The 14,319-nt window shown below is 43.1% G+C and overlaps 1 pseudogene; it reads left to right on the top strand.

The window, feature by feature from the left end:
- Nucleotides 1–2,865: 2,865 nt before the first annotated feature.
- Nucleotides 2,866–3,214, top strand: LOC141581400 (small ribosomal subunit protein eS26-like; annotated as a pseudogene).
- The last annotated feature ends 11,105 nt before the right edge of the window (nt 3,215–14,319 follow it).

Genomic DNA, 14,319 nt, shown 5'->3' with positions numbered 1-14,319 from the left:
CCTCCTCCTGGGTTCAGGCAATTCTCCTGCCTCAACCTCCTGAGTAGCTGGGACTACAGGCACGTGCCACCATGCCCAGCTAATGTTTTGTATTTTTAGTAGAGATGGGGTTTCACCATGTTGACCAGGATGGTCTCGATCTCTTGACCTCGTGATCTACCCGCCTCAGCCTCCCAAAGTGCTGGGATTACAGGCTTGAGCCACCGTGCCCGGCTATATTTTTAAGTTTTTTAAAGAAAACTTTTCAGGCGTGGTGGCTCATGCCTGTAATCCCAGCAATCTGGGAGACTGAGGTGGGAACATTGCTGGCACCTGTGAGTTTGAGATCAGCCTGGGCAACATAGGGAGACCCTGTTCTCTACAAAAGATTTAAAAAAGTATCCAGGTGTGGTGGTGTATACCTGTGGTCCCAGCTACTCAGGAGGCTGAGGTAAGAAAATTCCTAAAGCCCAGGAGGTTGAGGCTGCAGTGAGCTATGGTCACGCCACTGCACTCCAGCCTAGGCAAGAGTGACTTGTCCCAAATACATATATATGTTTATTAATAGTGTATATTTACTAATACATTCTAAAAATAAAAACTAAAACTTTTCAAAGGTATTGGTCATTTCATCTTATTTTATCCTTACGTCCACTTAATAGTATAATAAAACCCCAATTTCAGCAATTTTCAGCAATAGACGGTCTTGTTTCTTCTATTCAAATTATTCTCACCCTCTCTAACCCCCAGACTATTTTGAAACACATTCCAGACATTTTATCGTTTTATTCACACGTAATTCAGTTTTAAAACATGTTTTTAGATAAATGGTAGTAGTTTCAACAATAGCAAATGGGGAGGCTGAAAACCCTTGGCACCCTGCATAAGGTTATATAGGTTCTTAGTAAATGAATTTGGGCTTGAAACAAGCTTTTTAGACTTTATTAGAAACAGGCAGCCAGGCGCGGTGGCTCACACCTGTAATCCCAGAACTGTGGGAAACCGAGGTGGGCGGATCACCAGATCAAGAGGTCGAGGCCATCTTGGCCAACCTGGTGAAACCCCGTCTCTAATAAAAATACAAAAGAAAAAGCCGGGCGTGGTGGCATGCGCCTGTGGTCACAGCCACTCGGGAGGCTGAGTCGGAAGAATCGCTTGAACCCAGGAGGCGGAGGTTGCAGTGAGCCGAGATCGCGCCACTGCACTCCAGCCTGGCAACAGAGCAAGACTCCATCTCAAAAAAATTAAAAAAAAGAAAAATGTAGGCCCAGCTACTCGGAAGGCTGAGGCAGGAGAATTGCAGTGGCGGAGGCGGAGGTTGCAGTGAGCCGAGGTCGCGCCACTGCACTCCAGCCTGTCGCCTGGTGAGGGAGTGAGACTCTGCCTCAAACAAACAAACAAACAAACAAACAAACAAACAAACAGGTGACATTTCTTTAACGTTCATTTTAAAAATGTATCATGTCTCATGAGTAAATATGTTTTGCTAAAAAAAATTACCAAATGTGTATTATTTAGGACTGGTTCTTTGGGATTAGGGAATAAATGGGTTGTAAGAATTAGTTAAAAAAAAAAAAAAAAAGTAAAATAACTAGAGGGGCTTCATTATCTTGTCCAAACCCTTCATTGCAAAGATGAAGAAATTGAGATCTACTGAGAATAAGAGAATCCCCTCTTTTTCCTTGTTGCATAGGAAAACCTGTATTCACCTCTGGAATTTCATAAAGAGAATTAGCTGACATTTGGCAGAGATGAGACAAAAGAATGATTCCAATGGGTAAAATAATTCAGAACTTGCTTTAAAAGGGTTGAGAATTTAAATGAGTTCTATAAAGATGCATTTAATTGTAGCATTTAAATGAGTTCTATAAAGATGTATTTAATTGTATTTATTTATTTTTTTGAGACAGAGTCTCATTGTGTCACCCAGGCTAGAGTGCAGTGGTGTGAACATGGCTCGCTGCCTTGTTCTCCTGGGCTCCAGCAATTTTCCGACCTCAACCTCTTGAGTAGTTGAGACTACAGGTGTGTGCCACTACATCAGGCTTTATTTTTATTTTTATTTTTTTGTAAAGACAGGGTTTTGCCATGTTGCCCAGGCTGGTCTTGAACTTCTGGGCTCAAGCAATCCACCTGCCCCACCGTCCCTAAGTGTTGGGATTACAGGCGTGCACCACTGGGCCTGGATGTTTTATTTTCTAGTTTCCCAGTATTGTGTAACAGTGTTACTAATATTGATGAAGTTAAAGGTGAGAAAGTGATGACAATGTCTAAGTGTCCAGATTGGTTAAACTCATTTTGGAGTCAGTAGAATAGACCAATGTTCTCCATGGAGTAGTGATTCTGAGCAGAAACAGACATGACAAAATGTAATTATACACAGAATACATAAGATCCAAAAGAAAAGTTCATATTAGGGAAAAACAAACCCAACAGTGTATAATTCAATAGTTTTCTTCAAAACCCAGGTGAAAGAGAAAGAGACAAAGTGTGTGTGTGTGTGTGTGTGTATGTGTGTGTGGTTGTCTAGCCATTAGCATAGGCAAGCAAGTTAGCATAAATTACAGTAGTAGGACTTAAGATCATGCAGGCCATTATATCATTCATGGATTTAACAGTCAACAAGAATCATGGTGCCAGTACAACCAACTCTGACGGCGGACCAAAGAAAGCTTCCAAGCAGTGGTTACTCTGCCAGTGCTCTCCTGAACATTGGGGTCTTTTAGATTCTATATCAGCAAAGAGTTACTACACTGGTTCCGTTTTCTTTTCCTGGGTAGAAATATAGGTATGAAAGACCTTGACTGCTTAGACTGTTGGGTGGAACTCCCAGAGATCCTAAATTTTTAAAATTATTTATTTATGCTCTCTCAGGTCCATGCCTCCAAGATGACAAAGAAAAGAAGGAACAATGCTCGTGCCAAAAAGGGCCTCAGCCACGTGCAGCCTATTCGCTGCACGATCTGGGCCTGATGCGTGCCCAAGGACAAGGCCATTGAGAAATTTATCATTGAAAACATAGTGGAGGCCGCAGCAGTCAGGGACATTTCTGAATTGAGCATCTTTGATGCCTATGTGCTTCTTGAGCGGTATGTGAAGCTACATTACTGTGTGAGTTGTGCAATTCACAGCAAAGGAGTCAGGAATCGATTTCATGAAGCCCACAAGGACCCAGCACCCCACTTGATTTTGATCTGCGGGTGCTGCCCCATGACTCCCACCAAAGCCCATGTAAGAAGTTGAGTCCTTAAAGACTGAAGACGGACTATTCTCTGGAGAAAAATAAAAATAAAATGGAAATTGTAGTTAATGTTGCATGTTGAGTGTATCCGTGCCAGACAGGGTGGGAATTTTGTGTGTGTTAGACCAAACACAGAGTGACACATACTATTTTCATGGGGAAGAAAGCTCATTTATGTAATCGGTTTTTTTTTGGCGGGGCGGGGGGAGACTGAGTGTCATTCTGTCACCCAGGTTGGAGTGCAATGGTGCGTTCTCAGCTCACTGCAACTTCCGCCTCCTGGATTCAAGCAATTATCCTGCCTCAGCCTCCCAAGTAGCTGGGATTACAGCAAGTGCCAACACACCTGGCTAGTTTTTTGTATTTTCAGTAGAGATGGGGTTTTACCATGTCGGCTAGACTAGTCTTGAACTCCTAAACTCAGGTAATCCACCCGCCTTGGCCTCCCAAAGTGCATAGCCACCACACCCAGCTATTCATGTAAACTAATTGTTTGCAGTCATATCCTTGGCCTCACAATTTGCATAACTGCGTAAAGGGAGTTTAGGCATTAAAAAATTATTTATTTTATTTCAAAAATTAAAAGTTGGGGGAAGGGGGAGGGGAAAAATTTTAAAAGTTTTTGTGGGTGCATAGTAAGTGTATATATTCATGAGATGTTTTGAAACAGACATGCAATGTGAAATAAGCACATCTTGGAAAATAGGGTATCCATCCCCTCAAGCATTTATATTTTGAGTTAAATAGGGTAAAGTGTAGTCAGTGGTATATTTTTACATGTTCCTCAAGTGATTCTAAGGTGTGGCTAGGGTTGAGAACTGCTGACGTAGATGAAGAGAAGCTTTCCGTGACTGGAGCTCTTTTGGGGGATGAGGAATTGTCTTCCTATACTAGGAGTTACCCACATCACTACCCATGGTGCTGACAGAGGCATCATGCTCTCTAGGAGGATATAAGGGTCATTTGGGATGAGGACTAAGGTAGCATCCATGGCCTCTTACGAAACTGACTCCCTTAGTGGGTAGTTAGAGTTCAACAGTGGAGACTGCATATGTAATCAGAGCTCTTATCATTAGGGACTTGGACATTCTCTGAAGTCAGAGCAAGCAATTATTTTTGATTTTTAGGTGAGGAGGGTTTTTTTGTTTTTTGTTTTTTTGAGATAGAGTTTCACTCTGTCGCCCAAGCTGGAGTGCAGTGGCACGATCTCAGGTCACTGCAACCTCCACCTCCCAGGTTTGAGCAACTCTCCTGCCTCAGCCTCCCCAGTAGCTGGGATTACAGGCACCCACCACCATGCCCAGCTAATATTTTGTATTTTTAGTAGAGACGGGGTTTCACCATGTTGGCCAGGCTGGTCTCGAACTCCTGACCTCATGTGATCTGCCTGCCTTGGCCTCCCGAAGGGCTGGGATTACAGGCGTGAACCACCGCGCCCAGCCTCTTCAGCTTTGTTGTCCACGTTTTACTCTCAGATGCTCTCAGCCCCATCAGGTGGATCCACCAATTGTTCTCAAAGTGCATCATTGAATTGGCCTTGTTCCTCCCTCGTCCCCATGTTCTCATCTTGTCTGGGATGTTTTCCCTTCCTCCCTCTGTCAGTTTATTGCCTCCTCCAAGGCCTGGATGTAGTTGCACCGCCTTCCCAATATGAACCCAGGTTGTTTCAACCCACACTGATTTATGTTTCCTCAGACCTACTACACCAGTCATAATTTACAATTATTTATTTTTGCCTTGTGTTAGTTTTATTTTTGTTAACGATTCCTCCTCAACTAGATTGCAAGCTTGTTGAGAATGAAATCTGTAGCTTTTTCTTTTCTCATTCACTGTATCGGGCTGAATTTGTATAAAGACATCCATAAATACTCAGTTTATGGGATAGAAAATTGAGATTATATGCTGAAAAATGTAATATTCAAAATCTGTTACAGTAGATTTTTACAGTATTTTAAAATAAATTATGCTTTTCTTTCTCTGCTCAGTGAAATGGTTTTCCTGTTTATCCAATGTGTATCAGCTACATCAATAATAAAACTTAGGAAGATTACAGTTTAGGCTGGTCCGCTGGAGGTGGGTTATCAGAACTTATTAACATCAGTGTCACTAAAGTTGGGATACAACCCACCATGGCTAAATTTGACTGACTTTAAAAAATAAATAAAATAAAATAAAGATTATAGTTTATAGGTTTAATAATCAAACTTAAATATTTTACCTATTTTTTTGTATTCATCAATGGCATTAAAATAGATGCAGGCCAAGCGTGGTGACTGAGTCCTGTAATCCCAGCACTTTGGGAAGCCGAGGCAGGAGGACAGTTTGAGCTCAGGAGTTCAAGACCAGTCTGGGCAACATGGCAAAACCCTGTCTCTACTAGAACAAAAACCAAACCAAAACAAAACAGATTTAGTCAAATTTAAGTTATTACAGATGTGAGTTTATCACCTTCATGACGATGTCATAAGCTCAAGGGTAAGAAAGTCACACCCTTTTTCTAAGGTCGTTTAGCCAATGCCATTTCATCTGTATTCTCTTTCAGTAGTCATGCTGGAATGTAATATTTAGGAAAATGAATCTTTAAGACCCTGTATGTAAAGAACATGTATAATAGTAGGCCAGGCGTGGTGGCTCATGCCTGTAATCCCAGAACTTTGGGAGACCGAGGTGGGTGGATCACCTGAGGTCAGGAGTTCGAGAGCAGCCTGACTAACATGGAGAAACCCCACCTTTAAAAAAAAAAAAAAATTATATATATGGGCCAGGTGCGGTGGCTCACGCCTGTAATCCCAGCACTTTGGGAGGCCGAGGCGGGTGGATCACGAGGTCAACAGATCGAGACCATCCTGGTCAACATGGTGAAACCCTGTCTCTCCTAAAAAAACACAAAAAATTAGCTGGGCATGATGGCACGTGCCTGTAATCCCAGCTACTCAGGAGGCTGAGACAGGAGAATTGCCTGAACCCAGGAGGTAGAGGTTGCGGTGAGCCAAGATCACGCCATTGCACTCCAGCCTGGGTAGCAAGAGCGAAACTCAGTCTCAAAAAAAAAAAAAGAAAAAGAAAAAGAAAAAAAAAAGAACATGTATAGTAGTAATAATTATAAAATTAAATAATATCATAAGCTGAACCATTGGAAAATACTAGCACAGATAAAAGCCATCATCCGGTGGCTGACACCAGTAATCCCAGCACTTTGAGAGGCCAAGGCGGGCAGATCACCCGAGGTCAGGTGTTCAAGACCAGCCCGGCCAACATGACAGAACCCCATCTCTACTAAAAATACAAAAAATGAGCCAGGTGTGGTGGCAGGCACCTGTAATCCCAGCTACTTGGGAGGCTGAGGCAGGAGAATTGCTTGGACCTGGGAGACAGAGGTTGCAGTGAACTGAGATCACACAATTGCACTCCAGCCTGGGCGACAGAGCAAGACTCTGTCTCCAAAAACAAAAAAGACCCATCATCTGGGTACCATTTCCTCCTGTAAGACAGACATACAGTATTTACTTTTTTTGTAGAATATTCCCCCAGTTGACTACGTATTGCTTGTTGGTTATAAAACTAATAAAAGTTAGGCCGGGCGCGGTGGCTCAAGCCTGTAATCCCTGCACTTTGGGAGGCCGAGGCGGGTGGATCACGAGGTCAAGAGATCGAGACCATCCTGGTCAACATGGTGAAACCCCGTCTCTACTAAAAGTGCAAAAAATTAGCTGGGCATGGTGGCGCGTGCCTGTAATCCCAGCTACTCAGGAGGCTGAGGCAGGAGAATTGCCTGAACCCAGGAGGCGGAGGTTGCGGTGAGCCGAGATCGCGCCATTGCACTCCAGCCTGGGTAACAAGAGCGAAACTCCGTCTCAAAAAAAAAAAAAAAAAAAAAAAAAAAAAACTAATAAAAGTTTACAAAAAAATTTTTTTAAATACCAAGCTTCATGTTATGAGCGGAATCGTGTCCTTCCCCAGATTTGTTAGTTGAAGGCCTAAACCCAGGACCTCAGAATGTGACAGTCTTGGAGATAAGGTCTTCAAAGAGGTGATTATATTAAAATGAGGTCACCTGGGTGGACCCTAATCCAATCTGAATGGTGTCCTTACAAGAAGAGGAGATTAGGACACAGATAACACACAGAAAGAAAGATGATTTTGTGAGGACGCAGAGGGCGAATCGGCAAGCCAAGGAGAAGGGACTTTGAAAAATCCAAATCTACTGATGTCTTAATCTTGGATTTCTAGCTTCCAGAATTGTGAGAAATAAATGTCTGCTGCTTAAGTCACCTGCCTAGTCAGTGTTATTTTATTAATGAAGCCCTAACAAACTATAGACTATATAAATAGGGAAGCAGAATTGCACTTATAATCCTACCTTTAAGATGAAACAAAACTGTTTTAAGAGCTTAATGCATATATACACTAAGTGCTTTTTTTTTTTTTTTTTTTTTTTTTTTTTTTGAGACGGAGTTTCGCTCTGGTTACCCAGGCTGGAGTGCAATGGCGCGATCTCGGCTCACCGCAACCTCTGCCTCCTGGGTTCAGGCAATTCTCCTGCCTCAGCCTCCCTAGTAGCTGGGACTACAGGCACGTGCCACCATGCCCAGCTAATTTTTGTATTTTTAGTAGAGACGGGGTTTCACCATGTTGACCAGGATGGTCTCGATCTCTTGACCTCGTGATCCACCCGCCTCGGCCTCCCAAAGTGCTGGGATTACAGGCTTGAGCCACCGCGCCCGGCCGCACACTAAGTGCTTTCTAATACAAATGGGTTCATAGTATGAATCAAGTTTGTAAACACTTATCATGGACATTTTCCCCATGAAATATATGCAGATACACAACATCCTTTGTTACAGGCTCATAGTCTTCTAATGGGTTTAACCAATCCTTATCAATAACCTTATCAATAACGTTTGAGTCAAAGTCAGTATTCCACTGTCTTTGACTTTTTTAGTAGCCATTTAGGTTGTTTCTGTCTTTGTGCTAAACACTGCACAAAGAACATGTTTATTTTTGTACTCACATCTGTGTGCACTTAAGAGATTAAAAAACATGATTTAAGGGCTGGGTGCAGTGCCTCATGCCTGTAGTCCCAGCACTTGGAGGCTGAGATAGACAGATGGCTGAGCCCAGGAGCTTGAGACCAGCCTGGGCAACATGGTGAAATCCCATCCCTACCAAAAATACCAAAATTAGCCCAGCGTGGTAGCACAGGCCTGTAGTCCCAGCAACTCGGGAATCTGAGGTGAGAGGATTGCTTGAGCCTGGGAGGTTGAGGCTACAGTGAGCTGAGATTGCACCACTGTACTCCAGCCTGAGCGACAGAGTAAAATAAATAAATAAAAAGACTTAAAATATTTTTCTTCTGATTAATGTATTCATTGAAAATAATCATAGAAATAAGCAAAAGGGGGGGTGCAGTGGCTCATGTCTGTAATTCTAGCACTTTGGGAGGCTGACACGGGTGGATCACAAGGTCAGAGGTTCAAGATCAGCCTGGCCAACATGGTGAAACCCTGTCTCCACTAAAGATACAAAAATTAGCTGGGCGTGGTGGCGGGGCGCCTGTAATCTCAGCTACTCGGAGGCTGAGGCAGGAGAGTTGCTTGAAACCAGAAGGTGGAGGTTGCAGTGAGCAGAGATTGCACCATTGCACTCCAGCTTGTTCAAGAGAGTGAAACTCCATCTAAAAAAAGCAAACAACAAAAAAAAAGAAATAAGCAAAAGGTTGGCCGGGTGCAGTGGCTCATGCCTGTAATCTCAGCCCTTTGGGAGCCCAAGACGGGCAGATTACCTGAGGTCAGGAGTTCGAGACCACCCTGGCCAACATGGTGACTCATCTCTGCGAAAAATACAAAAAATTAGCTGGGCACGGTAGTGCATGCCTATAATCCCAGCTACTCAGGAAGCTGGGGCGGGAGAATCCCTTGAACCCAGAGATGTCTAGCAGCAGGAGAAACTCATCTGCAAATACCTCTGGGGCAAAGCATTTCCCCTTCCTCTGGGTCGGGGAGGTTCCTTCCTAGGGAGGAGAAAAGGGGGCAATACCATGATTTTGAATCCCAAATTCCACCCCCTTTCTCTTCTCACTCCCTTGGAAAGCTCTTTTGGAATGAAGTCAGACTTCCATGTAAAGACCACACAGTGGTCCGGCACAGTGGCTAGTCCCAGCACTTTTTGAGGCTAAGTCAAGAGAATTATTGGAGGCCAGGAGTTTGCAACTAGCCTGGACAACATAGTGAGATCTCACCTTTATTATTAAAAAATAAATAAGGCTAGTTGTGATTGCTCACACCTGTAATCCTAGCACTTTAGGAAGTTGAAGTTGGTGGACTGCATGAGCCCTAGAGTTTGGGACCAGCCTGAGCAACATGGTGAAACCCCAACTCTACAAAATATAAATAAATTTTTTTTTAAAGTAAGAAACATTAATACAACATACAAAACATAAAAAAATTATTGGCCGGGCGCAGTGGCTCTCGCCTGTAATCCCAGCACTTTGGGAGGCTGAGGTGGGTGACACCTGAGGTCAGGAGATCGAGACCATCCTGGTCAACATGGTGAAACCCAGTCTCTACTAATCATACAAAAAATTAGCCCAGCATGGTGGCAGGTGCCTGTAATCCCAGCTACTCAGGAAGCGGAGGCAGGAGAATCGCTTGAACCAAGGAGGCAGAGGCTGCAGTGAGCTGAGATCGTGTCACTGCACTCCAGCCTGGGTGACAGAGCAAAATTCCTTCTCAAAAAAAAAAAAAAAAAAAAATTATCTGGGCATGGAGGCACATACCTGTAGTTCCAGCTACTGGAGAGGCTGAAGTTGGAGGACTGTTTGAGCCGGGAAGGCTGAGGCTGTAATGAGCCGAGATTGCACCACTGCAGTCCAGCCTGGGCAATAGAGTGAGACCAACTCTAATAAATAAATAATTAATTAAATAAGTACACACAGCACTTTGAAAGAGAGGAAAGAGAATAAATGATAAGTTATAATTTAGGATAGTTAACCTGATCTTAACTCCCTTTTTATGTATGAAAATTTTAAATTTATCAAGACATTTCATCATCTGTAAGATGAGGAACATGGGCCAGGTGTAAGCTACAAAATTTTCAGGCTGTAAGACTAATTTACCTGTTTGAACGCTACTGCCACACAATGCCTAGCACAAAGCAGGCTCTCCATACACGTTTGTTGAGTTAAATTAAAAAGGGACATCCTGGCCGGGCGCGGTGGCTCAAGCTTGTAATCCCAGCACTTTGGGAGGCCGAGGCGGGTGGATCACAAGGTTGAGAGATCGAGACCATCCTGGTCAACATAGTGAAACCCCGTCTCTACTATAAATACAAAAAATTAGCTGGGCATGGTGGCGCATGCCTGTAATCCCAGCTACTCAGGAGGCTGAGGCAGGAGAATTGCCTGAACCCAGGAGGCGGAGGTTGCAGTGAGCCGAGATCGCGCCATTGCACTCCAGCCTGGGTAACAAGAGCGAAACTCTGTCTCAAAAAAAAAAAAAAAAAAAAAAAAAAAAAAAAAGGGACATCCTGAGATGTTTAATTGGCATTAGAAAAAAGGGGAAAAAAAGGGACAGAAAAAATGGCAAACTAGATTAATTACTTTGTAAAAAAATAAATTGAAGCTCTGTATAGATAACTGAAAAGAGCAAATTCCTCTGAGGTAGGATGACTGGTGATGATTTGGCTCCTAATTAATTATCCTTTACTTGATGATTATGAAAAGATTCAATGGTAATAAAATCTATTACACTATATTTGGCTTCAAAGATAATATAACCAGATTGACGAAATAAATGTTAAAGTTTGAGCTCATTCTACACAAACTGAACAACTGAGTTAAAGTATAGCAAATTAGGCCAGGTGCGGTGGCTCACGCCTGTAATCCAAGCACTTTGGGAGGCCGAGGCAGGCAGATCACCTGAGGCTGGGAGACCAGCCTGACCAACATGGAGAAACCCTGTGTCTACTGAAAACACAAAATTACTGGGCGTGGTGGGGCATGCCTGTAATCCCAGGTACTTGGGAGCCTGAGGCAGGAGAATCTCTTGAACCTGGGAGGGGAAGATTGTGGTGAGCCAAGATCGTGCCATTGCACTGCAACCTGGGCAACAAGAGGGAAACTTCGTCTCAAAAAAAAAAAAAAAAAAAAAAAAAAGTATAGCAAATAGGGGTAAAATTCATTGCAGATATTTAAGAAAGATGGAAGGCCCCTGGTGGATAAAAAGGACCAACCCCCAAGTTTGGAATTTATCTCACCCTCCTTTATCATCAAAGCAGAGCTGGTAGGAATTCTTCCTCCTGATTGTGAATTGCCTGCTCTCCATGCTGGCCTTTGGTGGCTTCTTGACTGTTCACTTTTTTTTTTTTTTTTTTTTTTTTTGAGACAGAGTTTCGCTCTTGTTACCCAGGCTGGAGTGCAATGGCGCGATCTCGGCTCACCGCAACCTCCGCCTCCTGGGCTCAGGCAATTCTCCTGCCTCAGCCTCCTGAGTAGCTGGGATTATAGGCACGCGCCACCACGCCCAGCTAATTTTTTGTATTTTTAGTAGAGACGGGGTTTCACCATGTTGACCAGGATGGTCTTGATCTCTCGACCTCGTGATCCACCCGCCTCGGCCTCCCAAAGTGCTGGGATTACAGGCTTGAGCCACCGCGCCCGGCCATTGACTGTTCACTTAACCATGCTTCCTCTTTCTAAATATATTGGGAGTGGGCTTGGGGCAATCCAGATACTCCATGGAATTTGTCCCAGGTCTCCCTCTTTCCAACTGAAATGGAAGAAAACCGTGGGAACTGGTGCTGAAAATTATGAGTAAATTCATTGGAGGATTAACCATGTTGACACCGTGGCTGATTAAAGTTTAAATATCCTTAACAATAAAATTCTCATACTCTTAAATTTTGTCTTTAAAGAGAAAGTGTGAAAAGAGGAAAAATCAGGCTGGGTGTGGTGGCTCACACCTGTAATCCCAGCACTTTGGGAGGCGGGCGGATCACAAGGTCAGGAGTTCAAGATCATCCTGACCAACAAGGTAAAACCCTGTCTCTACTAAAAATATAAAAAAGTTAGCCAAGCGTGGCAACATGCATCTGTAGTCCCAGCTACCCTATAGGCTGAGGCAGGAGAATCACTTCAACCCGGGAGGCAGAGGTTGCAGTGAGCCAAGATCATGCCATTGCACGCCAGCCTGGGCGACACAGCGAGACTCCGTCTCCAAAACAGAAAAAAGAAAAGAGGAAAAATCAAGTAATTGTGGGATCTGAATAAATGATGCCTCCAAACATGTTAACTCAATTATCTAAAGTTTAAAAGTTTTTAAAAATTTAAATGACATGGAGGATGGTGTCAATGATTTCTCTTCTGCTACATGCCTGATTTCAGCCTTACTCAGTATTTCCAGCACCCACAGGATGCTGACCTTAAGAAGATGAATACCAGTCACTGCTAGTAGGTCAATGCTGAGTTTAAGACGCCCCTGCATCTTACTAAGCAATTGCAGGTGTGAGGTAGTCCCAGGTGCATTGAATCTCTGAAAACATTTGTGGTTATCTGTAAGGGGGTGTGTGTGTGTGTGTGTGTGTGTGTGTGTGTGTGTGTGTTCACTATAAATAAACATTTGAGATTTGCATCTTTAGAAAATGTGTTTTGTTGTCAAGACTGCCAAATCAAACAAATGCAGTTATCACAAGAATGCTCATAAAATTTCTTCATGGAGAAAACCAATCACATTATACCTATCACCATAGAGTATCCTGTCTGCCTATGATAGACTATTTGAAAAATAGAATTGAAATTATTCTCAGGTGGACCTCACCTACCAACTACTAATGGTATTGTCAGGTCAGTTGGTACACTATGGCCCTACATTGCAGTCCTGCACCACTCACTAAGGCAGTTCTTCTAAGTCACGTTTACTCCAACTCATACAGAATTCCATTTACTCGCTTCCCATTAGAATCCTTTAGGATTTCCAGATTGTCTCAGATCGAGTCATCTGAATCCATACAGTGAGTGTACAGAGACTTTGAGGCATTTTCATGCTGTTGAGTACCTGTGGGGATTCTTTTTTGACTGCATAATTGGGCTTGCACCCTAGGGGAACGTTTGCAATCAAGGTCATACTCATCCATCTGTGATAGCAAGTGTCTCTCCCACTGGACCCTACTCAACATGAGTTCATGACTGGGCGCAATGGCTCATGCCTGTAATCTCAGCACATTGGGAGGCTGAGGCAAGTGGATCACCTGAGTTCATGAGTTCGAGACCAGTCTGGCCAACATGGTAAAAACCCATCTCTACTAAAACACAAAAATTATCTGGGTGTGGTGGAGCATGCCTGTAATCCCAGCTACTAGGGAGGTTGAGGCAGGAGAATTGCTTGAACCCTGGAGGCAGAGGTTGCAGTGAGCCGAGATCGTGCCACTGCACTCCAGCCTGGGCAACAGAGTGAGACACTGTCTCAAAAAAACCCCAAAAAACCATGAGTGTAGGGACTCTAGCCTCAGCCTCTTTGCCTAGTACTTATCTCTGTTCAATAAATGTTTGTCGAATGAAAAATCTAAGAGTAGATTTTTAGTGTTCTTACCACAGAAAAATAAGTATGTGAGTTTTTGCATATGTTATTTAGCTTAGTGTAGCCGTTCTGCCATGTATACTCATTTCAAAGCATCATGTGTACATGATAAATATGTAAACCTTTTGTCAACAAAAATAATTTTAAAATATTTGTTGAATACACAATTATATCCAGAAAGAGTAATTAGCAAATTTGTTAATATCCATTTATTCTTTTCTTCTCAAGCTTTACTTAATATGTTTTGCTGCTAATAAGGACATTACTGCTTGAGTTAATGATTTTTTTCCCCTCAAAGTAAATGAATAAATATTATCATTCCTTAGGGCTGTGGTTTACTACAATACCTGACTCATCTTGGGTTCAGAACTTTTTATTAACATAAATTGATGGGCCGGGCGCATTGGCTCATGCCTGAATCGAAGCACTTTCGGAGGCCAAGGCGGGCAGATCACAAGGTCAAGAGATAGAGACTATCCTGACCAATATGGTGAAACCCCATCTCTACTAAAAATACAAAAATTGGCC

This window comes from Saimiri boliviensis, chromosome 15, assembly GCF_048565385.1.
Source record: "Saimiri boliviensis isolate mSaiBol1 chromosome 15, mSaiBol1.pri, whole genome shotgun sequence".
In the NCBI taxonomy this organism is placed as follows: Eukaryota; Metazoa; Chordata; class Mammalia; order Primates; family Cebidae; genus Saimiri; species Saimiri boliviensis.
Note: the sequence above shows the minus strand (reverse complement) of the source record. Positions and strands in the feature narration are given on the sequence as shown.